This window comes from Saimiri boliviensis, chromosome X (assembly GCF_048565385.1).
Source record: "Saimiri boliviensis isolate mSaiBol1 chromosome X, mSaiBol1.pri, whole genome shotgun sequence".
Taxonomy (NCBI): domain Eukaryota; kingdom Metazoa; phylum Chordata; class Mammalia; order Primates; family Cebidae; genus Saimiri; species Saimiri boliviensis.
In genome coordinates, this window is record NC_133470.1 from 126,479,875 (window position 1) to 126,496,140 (window position 16,266).

Consider the following 16,266-nt stretch of genomic DNA (forward strand, 5'->3'; position numbering starts at 1 on the left):
TATAAATACTTGAATAACCATAGCCAAAGAAGCGAATGAATAGTTTGATGTCAGAATGGAAGGAAAGTTCTAGTAGAGAGCCAAAAGGCCTTATTGGCCTCGTCTTGTTTGGCTCATTTATAACTTGGCTCACTACAAACAAGAGCTTTTAAAATGGTCAGAGCAGTCCAAAGACAATGGGCTGCCTTGAGCTAGGCACTGAGTGGTTCAAGCCAACCTTGAAGAACCCTTTACCCAGTCATATGGCAGTGGAGACGTCCCTTTGAATCCGTGTAGTGTTATAAATCATGAATTTTGAAGTCAAAAGACCTTGGTTCAAATCTCAACTTCACCATTTACTAGCAATGTGACCCTGGACAGGGCACTTAACCATATTGATTTCAATCTTCTCATCTGTAAACTGGAGAGCAAAATACTGACTTTGCACCAAATGCTTTGACGATGTCATATATAAAAACATCTAGTGCAGTTGTTTGATGCACTGTAGGTGTTCAATAAGCAGTACGTATTGTAACAATATTCTGATCAAGTGATTCAGAATAGGCTATACAAATATATATCAGATCTACCTGTAACACAAAAATGAGACAGACTTTGAAATGATCTGGGCAGTCTTAGAATATGCTGAGCCCAAACTGACAAGGCAATTGATGGATAATACTTAAGAATAAATGTAAGGCCGGGTGCAGTGGCTCATGCCTGTAATCCCAGCACTTTGGGAGGCCAAGGCAGGTGGATTGCTTGAGCCCAGGAGTTCAAGACCAGCCTGGGCAACATGGTGAAACCCCATCTTTACAAAAAAATACAAATATCGGCAGGGTGTGGTGGTGTGTTGCCTATAGTCCCAGCTACTTGGAAGGCTGAAGTGGGAAGATCTAGAGCCCAGGAGATCGAGGCTTCAGTGAAGCCATTGATTGTGCCGCTGCACTCCAGCCCGGGTGACAGAGTGAGACCCTGTCTCAGGGAGAAAAAAAAATGTATATATATATAAATGTAAAGTATTAGTTTTAAGCTCAATACATGGCAAAAGGACAAAGTGAGGAAGACTGGAAAAGATGACTGGCTTGGGAGCATTGTTTTATAATTTGAGGCATCCCCTACTTTATTCTTCTTTTTACTTGTTTCTTCATTCACTCAATAAACATTTATAGAGTGCTATGCTAAATTCTGGGGAAACAATAAAAAGTAAGATGCAACCCCTTCCCTCAGGTAGCTCACGATCTGGGGAGACAGACAACTTAACATGTAAATTGAGGCTGGCCATGGTTGCTCAAGCCTATAATCCCAGTACTTTGGAAGGCTGAGGCGGGCAGATTACCTGAGGTCAGGAGTTTGAGACCAGCCTAGCCAACATGGTGAAACCCTGTCTCTACTAAAAATACAAAAATTAGCTGGGCGTGGTGGCACATGCCTGTAACCCTAGCTGCTTTGGAGGCTGAGGCAGGAGAATTGCTTGAGACCAGGAGGTGGAGGTTGCAGTAAACTGAGATTGTGCCATTGCACTCTAGCCTGGCCAACAGAGTGAGACTCTGTGTCAAAAATAAATAAAATAAAATAATTGCAGTGCAATGTAATTATTCTAATCACAGGAGCACACAGTAGGCCCAGAAGTAGCACAAAGAAGGGAGTACAAAACTACAAAGGAGGATGAAGAGGGGAAAACAACTTTCTAAAGGACCTGATTCCTAAGCTTTTTAATTTATTTTTATGTTTTATTTATTTATTTTTTGAGACAGAGTCTTGCTCTGTTGCCCAGGATGTAGTGCAGTGGCATGATATCAGCTCATGGCATCCTCTGCCACCTGGGTTTAAGCGATTTCCCTGCCTCAGCCTCCTGAGTAGCTGGGACTACAGGTGCACACTACCACGCCTAGCTAATTTTGTGTGTGTGTGTGTGTGTGTATTTTAGTAGAGACGGGGTTTCACTATGTTGGCCAGGATGGTCTTGATCTCCTGACTTTGTGATCCACCTGCCTCAGCCTCCCAAAGTGCTGGGATTACAGGTGTGAGCCACCACGCCCAGCCTCCTGAGCTCCTTTAACAAAAATTTTACCTTGCATTTACTTTTTTGAATAGTGAATTCAGATTTGTGGTACAAAATACAGAATGTATAAATAGGTGGATGAAGTCAGTCTTCTTCCCACTCCTGTGTCCCAGCCACCTAATCACTGTCACTAGTTCCTTGTGTATCTATCCAGACATACTCTGAGTCCAATTTTGAAAGCTGAATGAAGATTTGGCTGGAAGACCAATGGGTCATTCTAGGCAGAGAGAACAGTGTGTACAAAGGCATGAAGACATTGTGGGGGGTATTCAGTCTGACATTATTTGAGCAAAAAAAAATAAGAAAAGGATGATAGGAGATAAGATTGGAAGGGTAGGGAGGGCCAGGTTGTGATGGACCTTGTAAGCCTTGTGGAGCAGCTTGGGTTGTCCCAGTAAGAAGTGGGAACCATGATAGGGCTTCAAGCAGAGGAGTGGTGTGATCTGATGTGCATTAGAGAAAATGCATTCTATCACAATGTGAAGGACAGACTAAAAGGGAGGAGGCCAAGAGGCAGGAAGACCAGGAAAGGAGCTCTGTGAATAGTTAAAAAAGAAAAAGATGATGGACAGCCTGGACTAATAATATGCTGCAGTAACATAAAGGAAAGACGTATCAGATAGATACTTAGAAAGACAGAACAGGTCTTGGTGACTGGTTGAATGAGAAATTTAGGATGACTACCAAGTTTCAGCACTGTGTAGATAGAGGTCAACTGTGTAGACAGAGGTCTGAGTCACCAAAATGGTATCAGTTGGGCAGATAGAAGAGGAGGGGCAGATTAGAGTAAAAAAGATGGATTTGAAACATACTGAGTTTGGTCTTAAGGTGCCTGTAGGATGTGCCATATTTTACATATCTAATATCAACTAGTATACAAGTTTGGAGCTCTCAAGAGAGATCTGGGACTACAGACACAGATTTGGGGATCAATAATACAGTAGATAAAACCATGGGTATAGATGAGATTATCTAGGGGAAAGGTGTGGAATGAAAAAGACCTGGAAAAGACTGGTATTTAAGGGGTGGCAGACAAAGAGTCCACAAGAGAGCATAAGAACGAGTAATCACAGAAGAATGAGGACAGTCAGGAGATGTGCAACATCACCAAAGCCAAGGAGTAGGTACTTTCAAGAGTTATGAGGACAGAAGTAGGGTGACAGCAATCAATTATGTTAAATACATCAGAGAGAGGTCCAATAAGATAAAGACTTAACATTTTTTCATTAGATTTGGCAGTTAAGATGTCATCAGTTTTCTTAACAAGAGAATTAACAGTGGTGTTCTGGGAATAGAAAAGCCATAATAGGGGCTCAGTTTCTAACAGGAGGTGAGGAAATGGAGGGTGTCTACACTTTAGAAAGGATTCCATAACAATAAAATAAGAGAAATATAGCAAATGCCAGTTGGGCATAAAGGCGAAAGAAAGTTTGTTTGTTTCTTTTTTAAGGAGTGAAAGTTGAGCATGTCTGAAGGTTGATGGGAAGCAGCCAGGAAGTAGAGAAGGGGTTGTTGAAGATACAGATGAGAGGAGGGATAACTGATGAAGAAAGTCCTCAAAGAGGTGGGAAAGAATGGGCTCCAAGGCACACGTAGAGGAATTAGCCTTGAACTGGAGAAGCTATGTCTATTTCTGCAAGACCAAAAAAAGAGGAGGTTAGGACATGTAGGGACACAACCATGTTGCAGGGTGGGGTGAGGGCAGGAAAGTGAGTGTTAGCATCCGATGACCTAGATTTTCATAATGGAATAAAAGGTGAGATCATCTGCTGAGAATAAAGTAGATCATTGAAATTGGTTGGTGGAGCAGAGTGGAGGTAAAATGATGGAAAAAAATGACGCTTATAAATGGGTAATCTATGAGGACATTAAGATCACTCAGGATGGTGGCTAGAGTTGGGGCAGAGACGAAGACTATCAGTGAGGTGCTGAAGTCCTCAATAAGTGAGAGAACTGAAGTACAGTAGATGACAGTAAGAAGGATTGAAAGATGGTGGCTGTACCATCTCTAGGCCCCATGGGGTAAGAAAGAACAGAGAAACTCTACCGCTGAAAATAAAGTTTTCCAGTAGATGTTAGGCACCTGACCCAAAGCAGGTACTCAATAGATGTGAAGAAGTGAGTTACTCTTTTTTAAGCTAGCATGATCATATATTTGAAAGACATATATTTGAAATCACATTAGGAACGATCTTGTAAAGGTAAGGCATGTGGTAACACTACTGTCCCAGTGTTTTCTAATCTCCTTTCTCAGAGCTACTGCCTTCATCTGGAGCAGGAAGCAGCCTGGCTTTTTAGAGTCCAGATCCTTGATCCTTTCACATAGCTGAAACAATCCCATCATTAGTTTAAGGGAACCATTGAGAAGATGGTTTTCATATATCTGCAATATATCCATGTACCGATATATCCATTGCACCAGAAGATCACAGGAAGTGACAGTCGCAATATACTCCGTGCTGGTCAAACCACACAGTGAGCAGTACATTCCACTTCTAAGTGCTGTATTTTAAAGTGAACATTTACAAACCATAGTGTATCTAGTGATTATTGAATGAATGGAGGGTCAAGAAGTAGCTGAGGACTGATTAGAAATTGGGCATGTTTAGTCTAGCAAAGAGATGGTTAAAGGAGGATATGACAAATGCCATGAAACATTGAAAGTGCTATTTCTGCTCCATATGATAAAAGTAAGATTAATGGATAGAAGTTACAAAGAGAAGATTACAAATTCCTTTTTAGCAGAGGTTTTTTGTTGTTGTTGTTTTGGGATTTTTTTTTTTTTTTTTTTTTTTTTTTAGACGGAGACTCACACTGTTGCCCAGGCTGTAGTGCAGTGGCACGATCTTGGCTCACTGCAATCTCCACCTCTGGGTTCAAGCAGTTCTCCTGCCTCAGCCTCCCGAATAGCTGGGACTACAGGCATGCAGCACCATGCCCAGCTAACTTTTTTGTATTTTCAGTAGAGATGGGGTTTCACCATGTTGGCCAGGATGGTCTCAATCTCCTGACCTTGTGATCTGCCCGCCTCGGCCTCCCAAAGTGCTGGGATTACAAGCACGAGCCACTGTGCCTGGCCATTTAGCAGATTTTTTAGTTCATCCAGTGATGAAATGTGAACTTACCTAGTCTATTCATGTGCAGGCTGCATGAACACCTACCTGTTAAAGGTGTTAGAAGGGTCACCCCCAAGGTTAACCTCCCTAAAGGTTAAAGAGAAGAAAGAAAGCAATCCAGTTGCCAGGGACCACAGATCATCAAGTTGATCTGTAAACACTGTGAAAGAATATTTCCTACCTAAAAAGTACTGCTTGGTTGGAGTGGAAGGCTCTCCTTGACTCTTGCTATTGGGGAAAATTAGTCAGAGAGTCTAAAAATAGAAGGAAAACGTGAAGAATGGCTCAAAATGATCAGTCAAAATCATAAGAGGACCGAGGAGGTGGCCAAATAAAGTAAATAATTTCTTCCAGGAAACAAATTTCACTGAGCTTTTGGAGTTGGCAAGAGGACTCTGCAAAGAATCTTCTCAATGGTTCCCTTAAACTAATGCTGGGATTGTTTCAACTATGTGAAAGGAACAAGGATCTGGACTCTTTAAAAAGCCAGGCTGCTTCCTGCTCCAGATGAAGGCAGTAGCTCTGAGAAAGGAGATTAGAAAACACTGAGACAGTAGTGTTACCACATGCCTTACCTTTACAAGATCGTTCCTAATGAGAGAGAGAGCTGAGAGCAGTTGTTGAGGCCTGGAACCCCGTGGCCAAATATCTACTTTGTGCCAAGAGAAATTCATCCCTCACTCCCCCCACACCATGATATGTTTACGTTTAAATGACTAGTTAAACATAAACATGTCGTGGGGTGGGGGTGAGGGATGAGAAATTACTTAATGGGTACCATCTATACTGTTTGGGTGATGGTTACATTGAAAGGTCAGACTTCATCTACTCCGCAACATATCCATGTATCAAAACTGCACTTGTATCCCTTAAATTTGTACAAATAAGCATGAGCTGAAACAGACTGGCAGAACCAAAGTGGAGACAATGGCCTGAGACAGCCTACAGGAGAAAGGAGGATAATGAGTGACTGTTTAGTGTAGGTGATCTGGATTAAATTATGAAGCAGGTGTTAATAGATACTTGAATGCTGTTGTTTATCATTTGCACTATATGGCCTTGCTATTCAGAGTGTTGTCCATGGACTCGCAAGAACAGCACACCTGGGAGCTTTTTAGAAATGCAGGAACTCAGGCCCCTCCCCAGACCTGCTAAATAATAATCTGCATTTTAACAAGTTTTTGGTGATTTGCGTGCACAGCGCAGTTTGAGAAGCACTGACGTATGTGGTTTCTTAGTTGAACTTTTCCCTAACAAAGTTATCTGTCCGTTCCTCCTTCCTTTTCTCCCTCGTACCACCTCTCCTAGTTTCCCAATCTTTGTTTCCTTGTGAGCTGGCAAATAACTCTAATCATGGCTGATAGCCCCAAAAGTAGTATTCCGACATACCCAGATAAAGAAAAGGGTGGTCAGAAATATATTGTAAAGCACAGGTTTGAGCAGTAGGAAACCATTGACTTGGCCTCTAATTGTGCTGTCTGTATAACTTTTGTCAAGTTCATTGACCTTTCTGAGCCTCAGTCTGTAAAATAAGGGTCATAATAGTATTTAACTTATAGTGTCATTGTGAGAATGAAATGAAATGAGGGGAAGGTATGCAAACTGCCTAGCACAGTGCCTGACACACAGTAGGTGCTCAGTATATGATAGTCATTATTATTGAAAGCCATCAGTTTTGAAGTAAACTTAGAACTATGTTACGATTCTACAGACTTTCAAAGTCCCCATGAGTCTTTCTGGAGAGCTTCCAGAAAGCCCTGTGTACCTCATCCAATTCAACTTTCTTGACTCCTATGCCAGCAGCCAAGCAAAAATAGTTCTTATTCCATTGGATTGTCTTCTTGTTTTTGCTGAATTACCAAGATTTCCTATTTTTTCATTGCAAACAGCCCACACTTTTAGTACATTAAAGCTAAAAAAAAATCTTTTATGGGCTGGCCTGGAAATGTAATTCAACTTATAACATTTTTTTTTTATCCTATGGAAAAATGCATGTCACCTTCCAAGCAATTGACTTGAGAGTCAACTTTGAGAGCTCAGCCTGTCTGTAAGTTGGAGGCTGACTCTATGTCAATATGTGGAATGTTCACAAAAGCTAGAATTCCAGAATTCCAGAGGTTGCTGAAAGGCAAATGAGAATGCTACAAGGAGTGGAAAGTAGGGCAAATAGATCAATCTGCATGCACAGTATCAAGATTTAGAAAGCTAATACAGGAAGGGAGATATACCTCTGGAAGGATATTGAAAAATAGCCATAATGACAGCACAAATCATTTTTTTACTATATCAGGTCAGGGGCCCCTAATCAGTAGCTTGGGATCTACAAACAATATCAAGGCCTTGCAAGCTAACTCTCCAACATGATCATCCTTCCCCTGCCCTGCTCTCTGCAGTTTGCCAGGATTCTCAGCTCAGAGAGGAAGACAGTAAGCAGCATCTCCCCAATCCTCTTCACTCCCACACCCTGACAGCCAGCCCCCAGATTCAGTCAATTTCCTTCTACCCTTAACTTCCCTCTTTCCAGGGAGATCAAGGTGTCAGGAATATACAACATAGTTTTTCCTTACAAAAAGGATAAGGACTCCTATATTGGGTAAAATGAGATGACTGGTGAAAACAGGGCCCCCAGGATAGAGAGGGCTGGAAAGATAGTTAGAAAGGACCATGAAAAAGCAAAGGACTTTTGTGCCTTCTCCCTGAAGTCCTTAGCAAGAAAATCCATTGTATCTGGGGAAGTCTGGGTTAACATGGCAGCCAGCTAACACAGTCTGATACCCACCATCTAGAAATGCCCATTAAAATATCCATGAAGTTCTGCAAAAAAACAAAAAACAAACAAACAAAAAAACACCAACAAACAAAAGAAAACTTGCACTACCTATGGAAACTAGGAAAAAAGAAACTGCTAATTGCTAATGGAGAAGGAGTTTCTGCTAGCTGTTGTGGGGAGATGGGGTTGGAGTAAGGAATATGTTTACAACCTACATAAACTCTACCCTCCTATCCAGAACCGCAAAAGTGACCAACAAAGTTGGGGAAAGCTTTTGATTCACTTCTATCAACTGTCCTCAGACTGGAAACACAGAGGCTGATCAGAAAACCAGTGTCATCCCTTTACTATATATAAAAATGTTCAGAGGCAACAACAGCTCTGCTACATTTCTTCCACCACCAGTTCCTGTATTTTCTTTCTTCCTTTCTTCCCTCCTTCCTTCCTCCCTCCCTCCCCTCCCCCTTTCTTTCTTTCTTTTTTTTTTTTTTTTTTTTTAACAAGGTCTAGCTCTGTGGCCCAGGCTGGAGTGCAGTGGTACAATCAAAGCTCACTGTAGACTCAACCTCCCAGGCTCAAGTGATCTTCCCATCTCAGCCTCCTGAGTAGCTGAAACCACAGGTGCATGCCACCACACCTGGCTAATTTTTGTAATTTTTTTTTTGTAGAGATGGGATTTTGCCATGTTGTCCAGGCTGGTCTTGAACTCCTGAGCTTAAGTGATCCATCTGCCTCAGCCTCCCAAAGTGTGGGAATTACAGATGTGAGCCAGTGCACCTGGCCAGCTCCTCTATTTCCTATATGCTTTGTGGAGACCACAAATTAAGAACACCATGTGGCTGGTGATGGTGGTAGTGGTGGTTGGGGCCAGAGATTATTATGGTTGGGGCCAGAGATTGTTATCAGGAAACGTTCTGAACATAAGCATGCTTGGAGACATTATATTTGAAATAATGTAACATGACAAATTGCAGAGTTGGATGACCCAAAAGATCAGAGATGGAAGATTCCATCTATCTTAGCCCAGTCAAGCCTAAAAATAATGATAGCAGCAACAACAACACAATCAACTGCCAGCATCTGTTGTGCAATTATTATATGCCAGACACTATATTAAGTACTTTACATGCCATGCATTATCTCATTTATTCCTCATAGCAAACATAACTTGCCATTCAAGTTTGTTTGAAAAGGTCCAGTAAGGGCCGGGTGCAGAGGCTCACGCCTATAATCCCAGCACTTTGGGAGGCCAAGGTGGGTGGATCATGAGGTCAGGAGACCAAGACCATCCTGGCCTATACGGGGAAACCTCGTCTTTACTAAAGTACAAACAATTAGCCAGGTGTGGTAGCACACGCCTATAGTCCCAGCTACTCGAGAGGCTGAGGCAGGGGAATAGCTTGACCTGGGGAGGCAGAGGTTGCAGTGGACCGAGATCGCACCACTGCACTCCAGCCTGGTGACAGAGCAAGACTCCATCTCAAAAAAAAAAAAAAAAAAGAAAAGAAAGAAAGAAAGAAAGAAAAAAGGTCAGGTAATGATGTCTACCACATATTGAGCTGACTATGTGGTAGGTACTAAGTGTTATATATCCACCATCTCATTAGTTGAATGCCTACTAGGCATCAAAAATGGACTTGGATAAGCACTTTGTCCTCAACTATCCTTCAAGCCATCATCTCCTCTAGGAAGCCTTCCTTTACGCTTGCAATCTGTGTTTGCTATGCCATTCTTTGTTCCTTCCATCACGATTCTATGCTTCATTCCATCACAAACCTTATATATACTGTGATTGTTTCTTTACTTGCCTGTGCTCCCACCCTGGACACACACACAAACACACACACATACATACACATACACATGCATGCACACCAGATTGTGAGTTCCAGGAGAAAACACTGTAGATATTAGGATGCAATAATATATAACCTCCATGGAAGAGTTCTACAATGACAGAGGTTAATGTGCGTGTTAATTAGCTTGATTGTGGTAATCATTTCACAATGTATATCTAAACATCATGGTGTACACCTTAAATATATACAATTCTTGGCCAGGCGTGGTGGCTCACATCTGTAATCCCAGCACTTTGGGAGGATGAGGAGAGCAGATCAGTTCAGGTCAGGAGTTTGAGACCAGCCTAGTCAACATGGTAAAACCCTGTCTCTACTAAAAATACAAAAATTAGCTGGGCGTGGTGGCAGGTGCCTGCAATCCCAGCTACTTGGGAGGCTGAGGCAGGAGGATCGCCTGAACCCAGGAGGCGGATGTTGCAGTGAGCCGAGATCATGCCACTGCATTCTAGCCTAGGTGACAGAGCAAGACTCTGTCTAAAAAAAAAAAAAAAAAAAAAAATTATATATATAATATTCTTCTTTGCCAATTATACCAAAATAAAGCTAAGGAATATAAATAAAAAGAGAAAGGAAGAAAGGAAAGAAGAAAGTGAGGGAAGAAAGGGAGGGAGGGAGAGAGGGAAGAAAACATTTGCTGCCCCCTGCCCTAGAAAGACTCTGTAGGGATATGGGCTGAGCCCACAGGGACCCAGATGTCCCAAGTCTCCAGGTATGTGGGCTGCTTTCTCAAGCAGCTGATTCTGACAACCCCATCTGCACCCCTGCAGTCTCTATCAGGGGATAGAGACTGGGGAAGGGAGCGTATGGTTCCAGGTACCCGTTCTGTACTTAATAAAAGGCAGGTATTATGTGGTCTCTTGGACCAGCCACAGGCATTGGGGTTGAGGGTCAGGGTGACCTTGGTGTACTGAGTGACTTACTGGTGGAGCCTCAGCAAGGATGTTTTGTCACCAAAGTGGTCACTTCTGAACTATCTGTAGAGAAAGAGAAATAGGCTGAACGTAGAGGCACTAGGATGTCAACAACAGTTACCTGTGGTGACATTCACTGTTCTCTTAAATTGTACCATGAACATGCACATTTTAAAAAGGAGGAAGCTAAGATCAAAGTTGCTTGTTAAGTGGCAGAATTGTGAGTTTTGAGACTTCTTCATATTATTCTACAACATGAATTTTCTAAAATAATCCTTCATTACTTTTATAATGAAACTATTTAACTTATATAAGTAAAATAAACTAATTTTTTGGCAAACCATAAAACTAGAAAGTCTCTCCTTCACTTCCTTCTTTCAACACCTAACTAATCCCACCCCTAAAGGAAACCACTGTCAATTATTTAGTTGGACTCCTTCCACGGGGGATCGATTTGAATTTAAGAGACAGAAAAATGTGTGAATTCTGAATAGAGAAAATCTCTGTTTAATAGAGAATGAGTTTAATAGAAGAATGAAAACCCAACTATAATAAAAAATAAATCAGTGTTTAAAGCTCTAAACTTACCAGCTGTACTGGGGTTGACCTCTCTGAGACGGTGTAAATTCTTAGTAGTCTACTTTCCCCTGAGAAATGAAGAAGGGGGAGGAGGAAAAAAAAAGATTAAAAAAAACTAGAGATTCTTGAGGACAGGGACCTTATACTGTTACTATTCTTTCTATTTAAAGAATTATAGTGATAACCAATTATTGAGCTCCATAAGGAAAGAGTAGAGAAAGCGGCCCTTAATCTAAATGAAACAACCTGATACAAGTGCACATTCACACACTCTTCTATAAAAATCCCCGTCACTTGGGCCATGCACAGTGGCTCACGCCTGTAATCCCAGCACTTTAGGAGGCTGAGGCGGGTAGATCACGAGGTCAGGAGATCAAGACCATCCTGGTCAACATGGTGAAACCTCGTCTCTACAAAAGATAGAAAAATTAGCTAGCTGTGGTGACACATGCCTGTAATCCCAGCTACTAGGGAGGCTGAAGGAGGAGAATCGCTTGAACCTGGGAGGTAGAGGTTGCGGTAAGCCGAGATGGCACCATTGCACTCCAGCCTGGGCAACAAGAGTGAACTCCATATCAAAAAAAAAAAAAAAAATCCCTGTCACTCATACACAAACATACTCAAACACCTCTCCCACAACATACACAATATTCACACATAAGCAAAGATCCATACAGAAATATAGTCACAATCACAGAGACTCAAATATCCTACATGTATAGGGTCTTACTCATCGCCTTATTAACTCTAACCCATTTAAATTAGTTCTTAATTAACATTCTCTTAACACTTGCATGTTTGTACCATTTTATTTTTGTATATGAAAACCTTGGGATGAACATTGACATCATCTGGTCCAGCTACCTATCAGCAAATGGAGGTGTCTACGCTACTTGAGATCTCTAAATGTCTGTCTTCTACTTGATGTTCCCCAAGGACAACTTTTATTTTATTTTATTTCATTTATTTATTTTTTGAGACGGAGTCTCGCTCTGTCGCCCAGCCTGGAATGCAATGGTGCAACGGTGCAATCTCTGCTCACTGCAAACTCCATCTCCCGAGTTCAAGTGATTCTCCTGCCTCAGCCTCCTGAGTAGCCATGCCTGGCTACATTTTATATTTTTAATAGAGACCACTCCGAGCAAAATGGCGAGACCCTGTCTCTACAAAAATTAGCTGGCCCTGGTAGTGCATGCTTGTAGTCCTAACTGCTCAGAAGGCTGAGGTGGGGAGACCCTTTAGAGCCCGGGAGGTCGAAGGTGCAGTGAGCTGAGATTTCACCACTGCACTCCAGGTCTGGGTGACAGAGGAAGACCCTGCCTCAATGACAATAATAATAATAATAATAACAATATTAAGACTGGGTTTGGTGGCTCCTGTAATCCCAGAATTTAGGGAGGCAAAGGCAGGTGGATCGCTTAAGCTCAGGAGTTTAAGAGCAGCCTGCGCAACATGTAGCAACCCCGTCTCTACTAAAAATACAAAAATAAGCCCGGTGTGATGTCGCCTGCCTGTAATCCCAGCTACTCGAGAGGCTGAGAGACAAGAATCACTCGAACCCAGGAGGCAGAGGTTGCAGTGAGCCTGGATTGTGCCACTGCACTTCAGCCTGGGCGACAGTGAGGTTCTGTCTCAAAAAAAAAAAAAAAAAAAAAAGTAAACTTCCCAGGTGATTTTAACATAACCATCCTGGTGCAAATCCAAGGCCTGAAGTTTGGGTGGGGCTTAAGTGACACTGAATCAGGGTCAAGTCCCATCTCTGCCCCCTGCCAGCTGTGTAACTTAGAAAACAATTCCATGTCTCTGAGAACTATTCAAACAAGGCTGCCACATAGGCTTGTGATGATGAATCAATAACAGAAAATGGCTATAAAGCTTTTAGCACAGTGCTTGGCATATAGCAAAGGCTCATTCATCTAATATTGTTACTAATATTATAAGGCGGTTGGTCTAGAACTCTTCTCCCAGGCTGGAGTGCAGTCAAAAAATCACTGCTTACTGCAGCCTCGACCTCCCCAGGCTCAGGTGACCCTCCCTGCATAGCTGGGACTACAGATGCACATCAGCATGCCCAGCAAATTTTTGTACTTTTTGTAGAGATAATGTTTCGCCAGGTGGCCCAGGCTGGTCTTGAACTCTTGCCTGGAGGGATTCGCCCACTCTGGCCTCACAAAGTGCTGGGATTACAGGCATGTGCCACTGCACCTCGCCTTAGAACAGGGACCTTTAAAAATTCAGGGGATAGACTGGGCATGGTGGCTCATGCCTATATGTCCAGTACTTTGGGAGGCTGGGGCAGGTGGATCACCTGAGGTCAGGAGTTCAAAATTGGCCTGGCCAATATGGCAAAACCCCATCTCTATTAAAAATACAAAATTAGCTGGGTGTGGTGGCACATGCCTGTAATTCCACCTACTTGGGATCCTGAGGCAGGAGAATCACTTGAACCTGGGTGGCAGAAGTCGCAATGAGTCGAAATCGCGTCACTGCACTCCAGCCTGGGCAACAAAAGCAAGACTCGTTCAAAAAATCAAGAATAAACTAAGAATTCAGGGGCTAAATTAACTTAGATGGGAAAATATTACCTCTTTATTTTCACCAATCTCTAAAATTTATATTTCCTTCAACTACAAATGCAGAGAACAGATCACAATAGTGTTAGCAGTACCTGTGACTTTGTCACCAATAGAAATCACAGTTTTATGTCACGTTACTGTTACTACAGCTATCTTTAAATACGTTCACAATTATCATGACTTTCAAGTTGCCAGGGTTATCCAGGTTGCTTCTAGATCTTCTTATTTATTACATTAATAACAAGCACTTCTATAACTATACCAGCTTCCGTGTCTCACATTTTATCCCCCAGTAACACTGAACTGCTTTGTAATCCACACCTGGCTATCAGCATTCACTCTTCTCAGCCCCAAGCCTCCAATCACTAGTCTCTCTACCTAGATTGCCCTTCTCTCCTACCCCTCCTCCACACCCTCACAAGACATGCCACCCCTACTCCGTCCACACACACCAGGCCTCCATCCCCACTTACTATCTGTACTGTTTTTGTCTGTCTACATCTCCGTTTCTCCAGCTAGACCATGGAATCTTGGAGAACTTGGGCTGTGTTTTGTTTACCTCTGAATCCCCACTTACACTACACCTGGCACAGGACAAGCGCACAGTAAGTGACTGTTGAATGACTTCATCTGAGAAAAAGATGCCCCTTATTCGCTCTGCTCCACCCAGAAAGCTACCAGCTCCGTCTGGAAGTGGGGACTCCCCTCTGCTTTCTGAGTTATGCAAGAACGTTTTGCTGCTTGGAGTCTCTCCATTCAACACAATGTATGTCAGCCTTCCCCCAAGGAGGTACGCAATCTCTCAGTACAAGCTGGACTTGTATGCAAGTACGTGGCAGCTCTCTAAACTCTATCTCTGAACTATCTAGTGTTTTTTTAGTATCTCAATTATATTTATTCTTGATCAGCCTGGATATAGTATGGAAAGCTGTACTGAATTATTAACAATACTGCCCGAGAGCAAGGACTCCAACAAGGGAAATGGCAAGGGGACAGAATCTTGAGTTTAATGGTGCCAAATGCCAAGAAGGAAATACTTCCACCAGAGCCTCATCCCAACGTTATGCACAGAGATAAGGGGACTCAGGCAAATATAGAAACAAAAGTCCCAGCAGTTCTCAAAACACAACGTAAATAAGCACTTATGGATCTAATGTATTTTGTTATATCGTTTAACATGAAATAATTATAAACAAGGGGAAAAAAACATAAACACTGTAATTAAAAAACAATTTAGTAGACTATAAGTCTACACAATGCAGATGAAATTTCATATTCTACTACCTCCTCTGGCTTTTACCCAAGAACATTTTTTTGAAAGCAAAGAAGAAGGGAAATTAATACATCTAAAGGATTTGCGTTTGAGAGGAGAAATAGAGACTCCTCAGCAGTCTGTTAGAACAGAAGGACGATACTCTCCGTTTTGCAGGTATGATCAGTGACCCCCAACACCTCTTTGATCTCTGACCTTGGGATACTGTCGAGAGCCAGGGGTACAGTTTGTTTCTGGCTTTCTGGCTGCCACAGCGTAGAGAGCACCACCCCCACGTCCATTTCCCCCAAATTGCAGGGCACATATAAGACCCACAAGGCCTTGGGAATAAGAGTTATGATAGTTGGCCGTCCTTTGCTCTGAATCACAGGGCTGATGCTTGTGGTACCTGGAGGAAATTTTAAATGTAGGGAAGTCCAATCTGCAGGGACTCTGGCCAAGTGAAGTTCTACTAGAAAAAAAGGTCGTGGCCGGGCGCGGTGGCTCAAGCCTGTAATCCCAGCACTTTGGGAGGCCGAGGCGGGTGGATCACCAGGTCAAGAGATCGAGACCATCCTGGTTAACATGGTGAAACCCCGTCTCTACTAAAAATACAAAAAATAAGCTGGGCATGGTGGTGCGTGCCAGTAATCCCAGCTACTCAGGAGGCTGAGGCAGGAGAATTGCCTGAACCCAGGAGGCGGAGGTTGCGGTGAGTCGAGATCGCGCCATTGCACTCCAGCCTGGGTAACAAGAGCGAAACTCCGTCTCAAAAAAAAAAAAAGAAAGAAAAAAAGGTCGTGATTGGTGTTCCTACCTATTAGCTTGGCCACGGAGCTCTCTTAGTGTAGGAATTCCGCCTCCTACACTTCTTCCCTGCTACTCTTTGAGAGGCACCAGAGGTGCTTCCTGGTGGAATCCAGAGTGCGTTGGTTCTGTGACGCAGGCAGAAAATGTTCGATGTCTTGGGCGCTAGATGGCGGTATATACTGCTCTATTTCAAAGGCCGGACTTGTGAATGAAGGAGCCGAAAGAGGGGTGGGGAGTACTGACTGAAATGTAAATCTGAGGTTTACTTGAAAATTGGACATCATGAAAAGTTTAACTTTTTTTCAGACACTAATAATTATTGAATCCTACACATTTAAAGTATTCCAAG